The 16669-nt window shown below is 32.7% G+C and overlaps 1 protein-coding gene and 1 non-coding gene across 2 annotated transcripts in view; both read right to left on the bottom strand.

The window, feature by feature from the left end:
- LOC130903779 (cysteine-rich motor neuron 1 protein) overlaps positions 1-16669 on the bottom strand; it is a 161020-nt gene that overhangs the window by 104370 nt on the left and 39981 nt on the right. The window lies entirely within an intron of this gene.
- On the bottom strand, positions 48-129 carry Trnas-aga (transfer RNA serine (anticodon AGA)). Its single transcript has one exon. It is a non-coding gene; the product is annotated as a tRNA-Ser (tRNA).

Raw genomic sequence — 16669 nt, forward strand, 5'->3', positions numbered from 1 at the left:
ACAAGTACTTCGAATGAAAATACAAAAATATGAATTGAAATAAAAAACGCAGTCAGTAGGATTCGAACCTACGCTCCCAGAGGGAATCTGATTTCTAGTCAGACGCCTTAACCGCTCGGCCATGACTGCTTACAAAAAAAACATTTATGAATACATTATCAAGCTAATGAAACAATTGTTTTTATTAATAAAATTCTAGACACATGTTTCATTTACAACTAGCTAGGTTTGGTTTAATTTATTAGCTCAACAATTAGATCAACTTGTAATTCAATAGCAGATCAAATGAAAAAATGAAGAAAACATTACCACGCGCCTCAAAAGTTTTATAAAATCAACTCTCAATACGTCAGTATATATATGTATATACCAAGTCAAGGAAAACTTGTTAGATTGGCGTGGATTCGAGTAACTCTTCATCGCTGATGTTTTCTTTTTTATAATAATTCATTGTTATTCATTAATTTAGACAACACTTCGGATAAAACAAATAATTTATGAAAATTAAAAATTTAAGGTTATGCAAAATCATCGAAGTGAAACTGTCAACTGTCAACATCGAAGTGGTAGAGTCACGTTTAAGGAAGTTAAAGTTGTCTACTCCAGAGCGTCCCGAAAGTGTTTTGCAGTACGGAAATGTCACTTTCACTACATGGAACACTCAAAATGCAATTTTCGGTATGTAAATGAATAAAGAACGAACAACTTTCAGATGGCGTCGTCTATAAAATATATTCACTACACTTATTGTCAGATATAAAATAAACAAAAAATTTGGTAGGAAGACGCCACTGGAATTGATACTACAATACATGTAATTTTTATTTGTAAAATTGTCTAATATATAAGCTTGAACGAACGATTTATTGCACACGTGCATTTTTTTTAATCAACGGTTTTGGAGATACCTTCGAGATTTATAGGGAGATATCGATATATATTTTGTTTATTTTTACAGCCAGATTACGTCCAGCGATAAGGTAACATTATACAATCGCGAGGCTACGAGGTGATGTCTAAAATAAATCAATAAACATTCGATTCTTCACAATAAATATTTTTAGTCGCTATCTTTTAGAAGGTGATTGGTTGAGTTTTGTTAAACGAAAGAATCGGCGTCAAAGTTAAAAATATCAAATGCAAGATTTAATAAAAAATTTTCAATAATATCAAGATAATTGAATAATTTAATTTTTATATGGAATAAATGTTTTAATTTGCATTTTTTTCATTCTATAATCGTATTAACTTGATTTTACAAATTTCGTAATTACTTCGTAATTGTTGTGAAGAGTTATTTTGACTTTCTAACCTCTCTGCAAACAAAGAAGGTTTTTTTGTCCTGCCAGGTGTTAGAGCTAGTCCTTTGACATACCTAAGTTTTTTGCTGAAAAGAGCAGAAGTTTCTACATTTGTAGTCCTCTGGCATTGTCTTTAAGGTGGTAAATGCAAATCTCGAGGCGTCAGTGAGGTGCTAGTACAAAATAAAATGTAGTTTCTCTTTGTTTTGCAAAGCTACTTGCTTCTTCATTGTCTGGTACACTCTACTGGTAGTGAGAAGCAGAAGGCCATCGAAAAGGATCTAATTTGGAATATGAATTCTATACAACATAGATCCAGTTACTGCAGATAAGCCAAAACCTTCGTAAGTGGGACAAAAACTTCAGACTTTCGACTGAAATACTACAGTTCAGTAGATAATACATCCTCAACAAACTCCTATGAACTCGTAAAGGAAAATATGAGTTTGATCTGGTCTACATGGTTTAGTGGATTCCAATGGCATCTCCCAGGACCGATAAAACTTATTTGTGGTGTTTCCTCCATGTATTTTTGTTTATGGTTGCTACCAGCTTCTTCTGAATTCTTATTCTTTCTAAATCTTCTCTATATGCTTGTATCCTTTTTCCCCGTGGATATCCTCTTTCTATTTTCGCTTCTTCTCCCCTCAATTTCCAACTATCTACGTCTATTTTGGTTTTAAGGCCGATCCAACTGAACCTTTTTGCTGTAACCACATAACCCACCTCATCTTGACCATACAATACTTTTATCTTCACTCTTCTTGCGATCCTTCGAAAATCCACTTTGGTATTTTCACTTCCATGTGTTTATTTTGTTTTCTTCTTTTTTATTATTCAACATTCACTGCTATATAGCATCGTTAGCTACGAAACTGTCTTGTGAATGAATATATGAATACGGTTTTCTTAAATCTATCAACCATTGAAGAACATAGTTTCAAAATGAAAATTATAATTGAGTCGTTCCGTTCCATCAAAATCTACTGCATTTTATTATCATATAATGGCAGATGCTTCATTTTGTCGCTGAAAATATATGAAGGCCTCCCATGTTGTTTTGAAAAAGTGAAGGTTTGGCATTCAAAAGACTTGTTCTTAAAATCTGATGTGAAGGTACACAAAAAATGTTAAATAATGCAACAGCAAAAAAAAACAATCTTATGTCATTATTAAATATATATATATATAGAGAGAGAAAAATGGACGTGAAGTGACATGTCAATTTATTCGAGCACATACATTATATCACCCTAACCAGTTAAGGTAATCGAGTCTACTAAATTGATGCTACAGACATCTACAGGACGGTATTAAAACTTTATTTGTATGAAGAATAGAGAAAAATTATAAGGAACGAAAACAAACAAAATAAAATACGAGGATCGCTACTTAAGTTTAAGAAATAGACAAATAAAAACAAATAATTATAATTGGATACGGCTTCATTATTTTTAGAGTATGATTAGTACATTTGCATACGTTTGATGTACATTCAAAATATGTTATTTGAAAGCATAGACCGCTTCTATAGGTGTAGAAAACCATATGCTAAAGGAAGTGATAGATAAGACTCAAGAACCAAACATAGATACAGATATTTCCATTTATAGACTTACAACAAGCCTTTGACAAGTTAAGATTGAATAGGATTAGTAAACAAGGTGTAAGAAGACTGGGATTGAGACTTTCCTGAAAAGGGATCCGGAAAGCTTGTTTTCGATTTATTATTTTATCCTATACTTCAAATCAGGATATTCGCGTTATAATCCTCAATAGCAATCCGCCATATTCCTTGGTATCATTTTTATATCGAGAAATATCTTTATGATGATACTTGGTAAAAAAGTCTAATTGTAAATTTGAAAATTTAATAAAATAGAAGCGGGATTTGTAGAATATTGACAATTTAATTGGAATTACCGTTGAGAGCCCGGGGTTGGGCGTAAAGTATTAGTGATAAATCTGAAGATGCTGATCAAAGGGATCCGATACGGATCAACAAACGTTTTTATTCAATATTAAAGTTTCATACCAAACGAATCGGGTTACGAAACTCGATGCGCCTCTGGTGAATTTTCGACTACATCATTAGCGCAAGACTCATTACTTGGGTTGAGTTTAAAAAATGAAGAAAAAAACTTTAGCAACAACAACGACGTTGTTGTCATTTATATGCTTTCACGCCAACAAACGAATGACTTGTCAAAAAACGGTTCTTTTACCTTGTTCGAAAATATTGGACACGTTTTTCACCCGAGACTGAGAGTATGTATTATAGACCAGGAGAATCATCTTTTGTTTATACAATAATCGGAAATTGTGTCGTGGTGGTGGAATAATCTTCGTGGTTTTAAGTTTTTCTTCGTTTTTTATAACTTTTTACACTTTTCCTTTAGTATTTTCAATAATAAATTATGGATTCCATCTTTGACTGTGCTTTGAGTACTGGGCACTCACAGATTACGTCTATCAAAGCGAATACCTCGGCTAAGAAGACGGTATAGCCAAAGCATCCATCCTAGAGTCTTCTGTATACCACGTGCTTACGTTATTTGATATAGCGGGCTTAGAGTCATCAAATTACTGCTTTGGTCACTACGATCTGTATCCAGTTTTTCACATAGCCAGTTGGTCTAACCTGCAATTCTTTGATGCTATTCGCCTTGTGTATTGTCCTCATGGCTTCGAATTGTATGGTTAGATCTTAAGGTGGACTTGAGGTGAATATTGTCATTTTTAATTCTTTTCTACCATTAGTTAAACAATAATTATTCATTTATCTATTTCAGTTGTTTTATTATTTTTAAATTGTCCAGATTATCATGAAGATCTTTCACAATCCTTTTCTCTTTAATAATATTATCGTTTTTGCTGCTACAAAGTGACCAAAAGACATTTTATACGCTTTATAGAGATTTACCAATCCACCTATTTATCTATGTTTGGTATAATTTTTGTCTGAGTATTCTTAAATGAAAGGAAATGATTTACGTTTTTGTCTATTGTTATCTTTTATTCTATCTATTATTGTTTGTTTATTAAAGACTAAAATTTTTCAATAACTATCAATAACTCAACCTGTTCACTACCATTGAACCGTGGATTTTTCCATTATAAATATTTGAAATTAACGAAAAATATAAACAGAACAGGCGCAAAAAAAGATTTCTAATTGACTGGGCTATTTCGAAAAGCCATCATATGCATTCGCACATTGTTCTTGTCAATTGTGAATCACTAAAATGGTTTTTTCTTTTTATTTTTCAGTCGAAACGTTGTGCAAACGATTGGTTTTTTGTAGTAGCCCACAATAAGAACGCGATTTCGTTTATTGAACCAAATTTAAATTAAAACATTCAACATAATATAAAGGATGTAGCTTAAACTTTTGTCAAAGCTTGTTTTTACTTACAAAAACCTATTTTTTTGACCCAAAATATCTCGACAGATGGTGGTTAACACTCACTAGTTCTTTTTTGACTTTGTTTCTGTTTTTATCGACTTTTTCTGCTTGATTATTTTCATAAGTAAAATTTAAAATTAAGAACGATGGGAATCAAACATTATTTATTATTTTACTGATAAAATTGGTTATCAGACACAGGGCGTTAAATTCAAACCAAAATTTAATTATTAACCAGTAAAGTTTACAGTGTTATTGTGTTATAAAGGTTGTAACACAATTTCCAGTTCCACCTACATATGCACTGAATATTTTGACATCGGTTGAGTTCAAACAAATCATCTAATTCCCAACGCGATTACCAAATGACAGACAAATTACTTGATGATAGTTTCTACATGTTAATAATCAAACTTATTAACATTTTTCAAATAGTAAAGCAGGAATGCGTTGAAAGATTATGTAACTAAATTTTAATTAGATGTTTCTTATTTGTTTATAAAGTATGTGTAAAAAACCTATTAAGAAATTAGATTAGTTAATGGGTTATTTCTTTTTAAACGTTTAACAAAAAACTAGCTTCTTAAAGGCAAAAATTCAATACTGAATAGTTTAATTTCGTAGTTTTCTTTTTTGTAGGTAATTTTTACTTTATTACCCAATAACACAAAAAAAATTAACTTAGGTATCTTCTTTTCCATATTTCGATTCTCTCACTGCAGTGGAAACAAATTAAATGATGAAAGTTAATAGTCCGGTCAAATTAGACCAAAAAAATAAGAGTGAAGTTACATCAATTCACAATAAGCTGAAAATCGGTGAAAATACAACTTTTACAACTTTTTGAATCGTTATATCTCAGAAACGGTGGCTCGTAGGAAAAAAAGTATTTATACATTTTTTGTAGATAATTTTATGATCTACAATTTTTGTCTGAGGTATTTTTATGATAAAACTTACCGTTTTGCTGAAAATCACAAAGAACTAATTTTTTCGACTTTTGACCTTGAATAAAATTTTTTGCAAAAAGGGGAGAGATGAGGAACTTTCTGATTTTGTTTATAATTATATTTTGAACGATTACACCGATTTTCAGCTTATTGTGAATTGATGTAATTTCGAATGTCTAAATTGACCGGAGTATAAACGTTAAATAGTAAATGTTATATTTTCACCATTCGCCCCTACTAAAAGAATATAGCACGCAATAACATATGTACGGATACATGTTGACAGATTGCCGCTCATTTATACATTAATAAACTCATTATAATCACTATTGATAATTAGAATGATGAGTGATGATTTTCTAGTCAATCAAATCGAACAATAACTATCAATTACAAAAAAAAAATAGGTTATGGTGTACGTTCTAATAATAAACAAATAAAATTGATTTTATTAAATGGAAAGTTATTTTGTTGAGGTTATTTTTGAATGTTTGACCTAATTTAGGTCTTTAGCAAACTATAATTTGAAATTGGAAACTTTTATAGATGAATAGCATATGTTGGAGCAAATTCTTCTTCTTATCCGTTGTATATTAATAAGGCTAGTTTTATATCGTTCACTGCGTTTCTAAACAAATCAACAGATGACCCTCCAAATGGATGCCGTCTTCTCCTGATTCACTTGGACAATCAACTGCAAAATACTCCAGTTTCCATTTTTTTACTGTAAAGACTAGGTTGTGGTTCAAATCACTACACCATAGTAAAAAAAAACGAAAATATGTAACGTCTTACTAGTCTTAATTAAAGTTGTAGAGGAATATCTTTGTTGCTTTTCTTCATGTTGTTAAATTCAGCTTGAGCTCCTCCATTGTTCATTTGGAAAAATTAGGAATTCCATTTTTAGATTGCCGTGTAGAAATTGAAAAAATAGGATAATAATTCAAATATTATAACAAAAAATGTCGCAATCTATGAAAAAACCATTAAACCATTAAACATATAAGACGGGTATTCAAAAGTAACCGGAACAGCATTTCCATGGGTGAAGCTTTTGTAGTACTGAACAACGTGCCGCCGTGAAATTTTGTTTTGTACTCGGTAAAAAAGCTGCTGAAAATGTTTTAATGTTGAAAACTGCTTACAAAGATGATGCTATGGGGAAAACTCAAGTGTATGAGTTGTTTACTCGGTTTAAAAATGGCGACATGTCGATCGATGACAAACCTCGCTCTGGACGTCCATAAACTGCCCGAATCGATGAAAATGTTGAAAGAATTCGAGAGCTTCTGCGCACAGATCGTCGACAGACAATTGATCAACTGTCTGAAATCAGTGGTATATCTTCGAGCTCGGTTTAGCAAACAGGTGACTGGTTCTTCCACCATGACAACGCACCTTCACACTCAGCCATCACAGTTAGCCAGTTTTTGGTTAAAAATAGCTGCCCCACGCACCTTACTCGCCTGACCTGGCTCCGTGCGACTTTTCCTGGTTTCGACGCATGAAAAGGGGCATGAGAAGACGGCGATTTGAAAGCACGTTTCGAACAGTGGAAGCACCGCTGGGACAAATGCATTACTTGTGATGGGGAGTATTTTGAAGGGGATAAGATTGTTTTGTAAATATATAGCATTTAAAAAATAATTCGGGTTATTTTTGGGTACCCCCTTCGTACCTTCCGGCAGGTGCTTAGGCTTTTGTAACAACAACCAGGTGCTAACCGTATTCCGGACGTCGTATTAGTCCTTTCTAGGTGGAAAAAATGCTTAGCATATCTTGAGACAGATTTTTCAAAAAAATACCAATTGGCGCTAGACACAGACTTTATCGTAATGTTAACTGTTCATTGCCCGACTGCGATTTGGTTTTATCCTTTTGTTTTAGTGAATGAATAGTAGGTGTATTTCCATTTCCCAATAATAACGAAAACATCTATCCGCCGTCCAACGATTAAAACTTGCAAGTACTGGCTGTATTGTTTATTATTCTTTGACTATGATTTATTTCTCGGTGTTTATGATTGTAGTTTAGTCCCAGTGAGACGCCAAATTGTACTTTTTGGACTAAAACATCTGTTTTTGAAGTGATCCACGACTCACAGTCCCAGAGATAACAGTTGAGATAAAAGAATCTGCCTTCGAGTACTTCTACAGTGGAAGTGGAAGGAAATTAGGAGACTGGGCTGTTAGGAAGGGTGGCAGTGAACTAAAAACTATAATAATTGGACGCACGATGAATGGGAGACAGTTTTAGAGAAATAGCGACTGAAGATTTGGTAAAAATTGAAGGGATTTTGACGACAAAAAACTATAAGAAACGGAGAACATTCTGGTCAGCTCTCGATGGACAGAAAACTCATCGTCCAGCTCAATAACGATCCCAAAAATTCCTCGAAGTAATGCCAAAAGTGTGAAAGAATTGGGAAGGAAGAATGTACTGAAAGTAAAGACAAATTTTTTATAAAAATGTACTGCAAGTGTATTGTACTATTCATAGATATGAAACTAGTGGTTACGAAATGTTTAAATTGATTTATATTTATTAAAATTTTGGCACTTTAATTAATTGTTTTTTTGAAACATATTTTGTCTATATTTGACCTTCACGAAGTTATTTTGGCTCGGTCTAAATTCAAAAACTACGTTTATAAAATTGTTATTTTTAGTTCTGAATCTTTCGGCCGGTTGTTGTGTGTATGTGCGTCGTGGCTGAACTCAATGTGCCAACTTAAATAAACAAAACCTTCAAAAATAACCACACAACTGACCTAGAGGACGCGACCGTTCTATCGCTGCGGAATTTCATGAATGAATGGCTTTGATTGCCTTTACGAACTACAGTTTTGTTTAGATTTTGGCAAATAAAGTGGTCGAAACATAAGTTATATTTAGAAAATTATATAATTATGCTGTATAAGTTTTTTAACGTATTTTCGTTATTACAATAATAAAAATTTAATAATTGAGATACCTGTGGATGGATCTAGAACAGTTGTTTTTGTTGTTGATTGCTCTAGTGCAGTTTTCATCAAATACTGAATTGTTGTGAGCGAAGCCTTGAAGGATTAAGAAATATAAGCTTCCATGCCTTCCAAAATCTGGTTTGCAGACACTGAAGAGTCATTGAAAATGAAGCAAACATCATTCCAAGTAAACATAAACAGGAAATCCTTCAAATTCTTCCATTTCGCCTATTTATAATGCCAAACTTTATGTGGTCTAAATGTAACCTGAGTTCGCATTTCTAATTAGCACGTTGCTGTAATTAATTTGTGATTGGATGGTCGGAGTTCAGGATCTATTGTTAGAAACAGTTCTAAGCGGCTAAAGAAGCTACCATTACGATCGGGAACCTTACAGAAAATTGCTGAATGAAGAGGCAATAAATCTGGATCATAGTCTGTCAATCTTTTGATGTAATTTATTTTCTCTAAGCAGATTCATGTCTTAAACAATAGGTTCAATGCGACGGCTGTTTTCAATCAAATTTTCTTAGAGATTCTTGCTGAAAAATTAGCTACAGAAATAAAGATGCCTAGAATAACATAACGGTAAATGCAGCGAGCAAATATATCCGCAAAAACTCCTGAAGAATATTTTAGAATGGTGGTTTACATCCCACTTCTTGAAAATATAATCTCTGATATGAAAGACAGATTTTCGTCAGATGATGACATACAAATTGTAAGTTAAGTTGCAGAAAATTATAGAGGACTTCTTAATAATGTTGCAGTTCCTTCATTCGTATTAGAATGGATTGTGAAGTTGTAAAGAAAAACATAAGGAATAGATTTTTCTCATTGTCGTCCGAATACAAAAACCATCTGCCCATCAATTAACATTTAATTTTGTCTTCTTGTCAGTTTACTGACTAAATAGATTTTCAAAATAATCATAGACAAGATTGGATTCGTATTATAATGTTAGAAAATCCTATGAATCACGAAAAGTTCTTATCTTGCTATTTTTTTTTATTTCAATTCGTGACTCCCCAAACTGAGACGCTGAAACCGCCCCTGAACCGAATGTTCAAATAGTTTCGACTATCTCTGGTATAATGTGTGGTTCGATTAATTTTTTAAGTCGTAAAGAAAGTCCAAAAAGCAATTACAATCGAACACGAACGTACTGGCGAACGACCACCCTGATTGTGTAGTCACTTTAAAAAAAAATCTGGTTGAAAAACCGGTTGACTTATTAGTACTATCGTTGTTATTATGTAAACCGATATATGCAAACCATAGACTTCACATACACCTCCACGGAGTCCACTGAAAATGGTATTCGATTGAGTACTAATGATTGAACTCCATATAAAATAAAAGACTTTTGCTTTTTTATGAAAGAATACAACAAAAAAAAACGATCAAAGAGTAGTTTTATTTATTTTAGGGCTAGTGTCTAATGTTTTCAGCTATAATATTATATTTTCTATATTTCTCATAATATGTCTATGACCCGTTTTATCGATGAAGTTTCAAACGATCATAGTCCAGAAGCATTCTTTTAAACCATGGAGCTATGCAGTACGACGGCCTGCATTATTTTTGAGGTGCAAAGTTCAGTTAAAACTATTGAAATTTTAAAGAAAAGTACCCCGACATCGTTAATAGAATTCATTTTCTTCATTTACTATAAAAAATAATTGTTGATTTTTCATTCTACTTTTCAAATATTGATATGTTTGTCTTATATAAGATTTTTAGTTTCTCCAGCACCAATAATCTTCTCAATCTGTTTCCCATATATTGATATGTTTGTCCCATGTAAAAAGTATCAAATGTAATTTCTATCACTTTTTAATATCTCGAATTCGATAGTTGAAGTATTCTGAGAATGAAATATCATCGAAAAAGTACCATATGGTACAGGAAGACCATGGGATTGGGTTTAAACAAACTAAATAGGATTTTTTTGCATTGATTTATAACTGTAGGTACAACCAAGTTCATTTCTGAAACGAAAGTCAAAGTATTCACGTTGAAATGACAAGGTCATAGTCTTGGATATCTGATCTACTTCTTTTACTGTCATGTTTTTTTTTAATAACAATAATGTTTCAAAGTAAATAAAGGATTAAAAAAACAAGGGTTGGAGTGCGTTGTTGGTATAAATATTATGAAATATTGAGCGCCTAACCTAAATATCGAAGCAGATGTCTTATAAGAGAAGACTCTATGAAATTTTTTACAGACTATGACAGCAAGACCTGGATCACTGTACAACGACGATTCTCAAAGAATTTTGAACAAAATCCACATCCAGGAGTATTTTTTTTTCGAATGTATTGGACGTTCTACACATCACCATCCCATGTGGTTGGTATTGACCTGAATTTTTTTGTCCATATTCTCAAAAATCAGCTTCATTACTGACGTTTATTTTCTTAGATTCTTTTCCTAATAGTTCCAAAGCTCAATCTGCAAACATACGTCTATGGTTGTTTACCTTCAGCTTCTGGGTGAGTCATGTAAGAAGTCGTAATCAACTGTATAAGATTGTCCAACACACAATTCCATAGATATAGGCGTTTCGTTGTCGGACAGGTTTTGGTAGGATGGATAGATAGAAATCATAAAATACAACGCCCATTTTGGTGAAAAGTGTTTTACGAACCAGTTTGAATAAATGAAGAATAATTTGGTATATGTATCTTCCGCAACGTGGGCGCTATCAAATGTCAAAGTTCAAATTTGTAGGTTTCGAAAAGAATCATCGAGAAGGAAGATAATAATTAAATTCATTCGATTTAATAGTACCACTTTGTACATCAAAGAGGATGACAATATTGTCAGCGGCAATAATTGTGGGAAATTTTTTCCGAAACATCAAAGCCAATCTACCTAAAATCCGCCTCGTTGTTATGAAACGAACTCGACGTTTCATATTTCACGTTTAATTTTTTTCGGAGTCAAACAACATTGAAAATGTCCAATTTATTCGGCATTTTTTAACTGTTCTATTATCAGCTTTTAGTATATGCCGAACGGAACCGTACGTACAAGTTATTTGATAAATGTGGGAACCATTTTGATCGTTAGAATTTTGTTATTTCGAGAAAAATTTAGTATCGTTGAGACATTTTTCTGGTCACTGTGAAATCTGTGGGGCGCCAACTCGGGACGGGGAAATTTCAGGTAAACGAAAAGGTAGTCCGAGTGCATAATACAACTCGAGACAATTTTTAATCCGTTGAGATAAGAATGTGCCTATTCGGTTCGGGAATATTTCAGATAAATGTTAGGGTGTTTGTAACAAATATTAATTCTCTAAATATATTATAATATATATTAAATATGGTAATTTTATCAACAATATTTTGTAAAAGTTCGAAAATGGATATTTCGTTTTCCAACGAACAATTCAAAGGTGAATTACGTAAAATTAAAAAGTTAATAATGGAAAACGTTCAAACAAAAGCGAAATACCAATTAAACATTAAATATTTCGATTAGAATTATTAATTACCCAAACAAAGTTGCTTGTTTATTTTCAAATCGAACTATCAATGTCGATTTTATCTTGGTTTTTATTATTATTTTTTTTTTCGTATCTCTGAATCATATATTTGGAATTTTAATGAAATTCATGGTAATCGCATTTATGTAGAGCGCGTGTGGGTCATATTTAAATTTAGGTAATTACAGGAGCATTTTTTGTAGATTATTTCTCATAAACGATACGTACGTCATCACTAATTACCATGATTTTCTAAATTTGATCATTCAAGAGTTATAAATGGAGCGGTCGATCTAGAAAAGACAAAAAAGTTTGGAATTCGTGTAAGAAAATAAAAGAATCACTTAAGCACAGGTTATGCAACAAATAATGGAAGCACAAGATTTTCCTTGATGAGCTACAGGAAAACCAAAATACACCCCATCACAACTTTAGTGAACGAATAAGGAAAATACCACAGAAAACCAAAGGAAAGGCGTAAATCAGGAGATAATGAAGATGATGCTAGAAGAGAAGAAGACGTTAAAGAAAATATTAATAAATATCTTAGGAAGGATATTTCTACTTGGTAGATTTGAAAGGGCTATAAGAGATGTCAGACAACATCTTTAATTAATTTTGAAGAAGGAACTAACGCATTTGAAAGACATTATAGACAAAATATTCTAAGTTGTAGATGATATGGATACAGAATTCAATAAAATCGACAAGAAACAGGTGAATAGAGTGAAGGATCGATAACATATATACAGATTGCTAAATGGATGGATGATGGAAGCTAATCATAATATTGTCAAATGTAACAACTTGGAAGATTATATTGGAAGTAATAATACGAAATAGATTTTTCAAACTACAGTATTTTATGACGATAAAACACAAATTTTTAAATATTACATCAAATATATAGATATAAAAGTCATGAAAAATGATATCTCCACTTTTAAATTTCAGTCCAAACGTCAATTGAAGAATATGTAACTTGTTTCGAGAAAATGGTGATTTCCACGTATTATCCTATTAGAAAATGGGGATTCAAAAGATATAAAACGTTTTATTTACGAATAACATTACGTTGTGATAGTAGAAATAGAAAAATTCAGCAGAGACACTAATCTTCGGTATTTTCCGGTTCAGCGCATCCGTCTCGGGAGTATTTCACTACCACATCAACGTTGTATTCTATTACTTCACTATTTTCATCCTAAACTCTTTATTTCGCCATAAATTATAATAAAAGTCGGCACAGAGCACACATATTACCGTCTTAAGGAAATAAGTTGAAACATTGTGTAAAAAAGATTCGAAGAAAACAATTACAGCCTCCATTTTATCACAGTGGTAACAAAATATAGGGTCTTAGTAATCAGATATAAATCAGTCATAATATAGTCCTAATCAAAATATACTGACAAACGTCATATGGATAAAAATACTTCCTATTGACTGAGCCAATTTCACAATGTCGTAAGCTCAAAGGGATATCGGTTCAAACTAAATATGAGTACACTATAGAGTGGACCAAAGCTACGATATTATAGACTGTTTTAATAAAGGCTGTTTTTATTTATAGAAAATTATGGAATTTTTTAGTATATAATTGTGGAATTTTGATGCTAAAAATGCAAAACTTGGATTTTATATAGCGCCATTAGACTAGTCTAACATTATTTTTCAAAAGTACCGTTACCTAAAAGCAAATTCCTATTCAACGACGATTTTTATCAACAAGACAAAGGTGATTCCGCTATTGTCTCGAGGTGAAAAAATCTTGAAACAATACGTTTGTTGTTTGCAGCGAGCAAATATTTGAGACTGAGATTGAGGTAAAGCATTATTGAAAGGAACTATTGATTTTTGATAAAAGAAGATGGTTAAACTGAAAAAAATATACCTACGTTTGTTAAAAAATGACGATTTCATCTTGCAAAGAGAAATGCAATACTATACCGGATGGACCAACTCCAAAACGAAAATGTGACTTATACCTAATTATATTTTGATCTCCTTCACTTGTTTTCGATTTTTTAAAGATCGACAAAACAATAAAAAGGCAGAGAACTAAAAAATCGTGTCAATGCAAATCGTTTGAACGAAATCCTCAAAAAATCAACAACAAACATTGAAAAAAGACTGAAGTATTATTGTTGTAGGTTGTCACTCCATTTTTTCCTAGGTCTTCCAAGGCTTCTTTGTCCTGCTGGTGATTTGTCCCTTGATATTTTCACAATTCGTTCTTCCATCATGCGGTCAATGTGCTCATTCCATTTTATCTTTCTATCCAGTACCCAGTCATTATCTATCCCGCATGTTCGTCTTATGTTTTCACTCCTTTCTCTATCCATTAGTGTTATTCCCGCTATTCTTCGAACTATATTCATTTCTGTAGTCTCCAATATCCGGTCTCAGGTCGGATTTCTGCTGCATAGGATAATATAGGTCTGATTGCGGTCTTGTATATGCGGGCTTTTGCTTCAGTTCGAATGTATTTATTTCGCCAGATTGTGTCATTTAGGTATGCTGCTGCTCTTGAGGCTCTTGTAGCTTGGTTTCTTACTTCCATCTCCACGTCCCCGTGTCCAGATATTTCGATTCCCAGATATTTAAATTTCATTTCCTGATGTATTATTTTGTTATCCACCACAAGCTTACATCTGATCGGTGTCTTGGAAGTAACCATTGATTTTGTCTTTGCCGCTGATATTATCATATTGAACTTTTTTGCTGTTTTGTTAAATTGGTACAGTAGCCTGTGCAGATCGTCCTCGTTCTCCGCCAACAGTACCGCATCGTCTGCATAGCACAGGATTTTGACTTCTTTATTTCCCATTTCCCAGGTTATTGCTCAGAAGGTAAAATCAAGAAAAACAACCAAAAATCACCACGTAGAAATGAAGAAACTGCAGAATAAAGTAGCAAATTAAAAATGATATCATGATCGTTGAAAACGCAATCTCTACGTAGAGAAATGGAAACACCTGACATGTCAAATGATGAAGATAACGAATAAGCAGAAATACGCGAATGCAAATCATTTAAATAGAACCCTTCTGCGACGTTGAAAATTCGTTAAAATCATCAAAAAACTGATTCTATTTTATACCCGTCTTCAAGATCTGTTGATGGCTGCATCTCAATTTTGTAAGTTTTGGACTGCCCGCTTACTTAGTCTCATGCAAAGGATACTAAAAGAAATTTATGAATCTTGGATAAATTAATCAGGATGTGCGAAAAACATATAAACATACGGGTGAAACTGAAAAAATCCGTTCCTCATTCGAGAATTGATATGTGAAATGTCGTTTTATTATAGTTCAATAAAAAAAATTATAATTGATGTAGATTGAGTTAATATTTTTTTGTTGGTTTTCATTTAATTGATGCTACAGATTAATTCAAGTAGATAAGATCGTTCGCAATAAGGTATTTATAAGATCATTAGTAAGTGGCAGATACACCTATTTATAATTTCCATATAAGAAGTGAATTTATTGGAAATTATCGTGCTTTTTGCAGTTCCAATGTTATTAATTTCGCCTTTTTTAAATGAGAAATCAAGTTTCTTCAATAGTTGAATGCGTATGTATTTAAAAGTAGATAAAAAGATCGATTCACATCCTCTATCGATTCGATTGCAAGTAACCGGCTGATTTGTTTATTATTATTTATCTGTGAATTATTTCTTTGGTGTTTATGATTGTAGTTTAGTCCTAGTAAGCCCCATGAGACGCAAACACGTGCTGTGATTTATAATTTTAGAACCAAAACATCTTTTCTTGAAGTTCGTTTTCGATTTATTTTAGTCTATCTAGAAATCTGCCTTCTACAGTGAAAGAGAGATGTGAAATCCTGATTTTTACACACGCCGGAGGTTCGATGATGTTTTATAAGAACGACGATCAAAGACCTGGTAAAAATTGAAAATATTTTGAAGAAAGAAGGAAAAATATTAAAAGAGAATGTAGTCCGTTCTGGCCAGAACCTGGTAACGATCCCAAGTATTCCTCGAAGCTATGCAAAGAGTTTTTGAAAGAATTGGAAAGGAAGAATGTACTGAAAGTGATGTTTTGGCTCACACAGTCACTTGAGCCCAACCCGATTGAGTTGTGGATCAATTTGGACAAGGAAGTCTTGAAAAACGAATTGAACCAAACAGAAGACGATTTTTTATCAAAATTGTTCCAGAGAAGGACAAAATAATAAAAGCAAAAGAGAGTTACATCAATGAATCAAAAATTGAAATACAGTGGTAAGATTTTGGTTAGTCCAGTAGTCTTCTTTCATTTTTGTAGAACCATCTGCCTTTTCATGGCAGGAAGACATGCGTTATATACATCCAGGAACAATCCTGTTGACAGCTGCTTTTAACGCGCGTTTGGTATCCCGTCTAGGAAAGTGGTGATTCGGTTTTTGGAGGAAAAAGACTCCAAAATTGTCTCCAAAAAGTGTGGGCATGTCGACTAAGCCAGCATTGCTTTTTACTGCACTCAATGGTTTTGATAAGTCTTAATCGTGTCTCCTTATCTCTTCTTCTCGATCCATTCCACCAGT

This window comes from Diorhabda carinulata, chromosome 2 (genome assembly GCF_026250575.1).
Source record: "Diorhabda carinulata isolate Delta chromosome 2, icDioCari1.1, whole genome shotgun sequence".
Lineage (NCBI taxonomy): Eukaryota > Metazoa > Arthropoda > Insecta > Coleoptera > Chrysomelidae > Diorhabda > Diorhabda carinulata.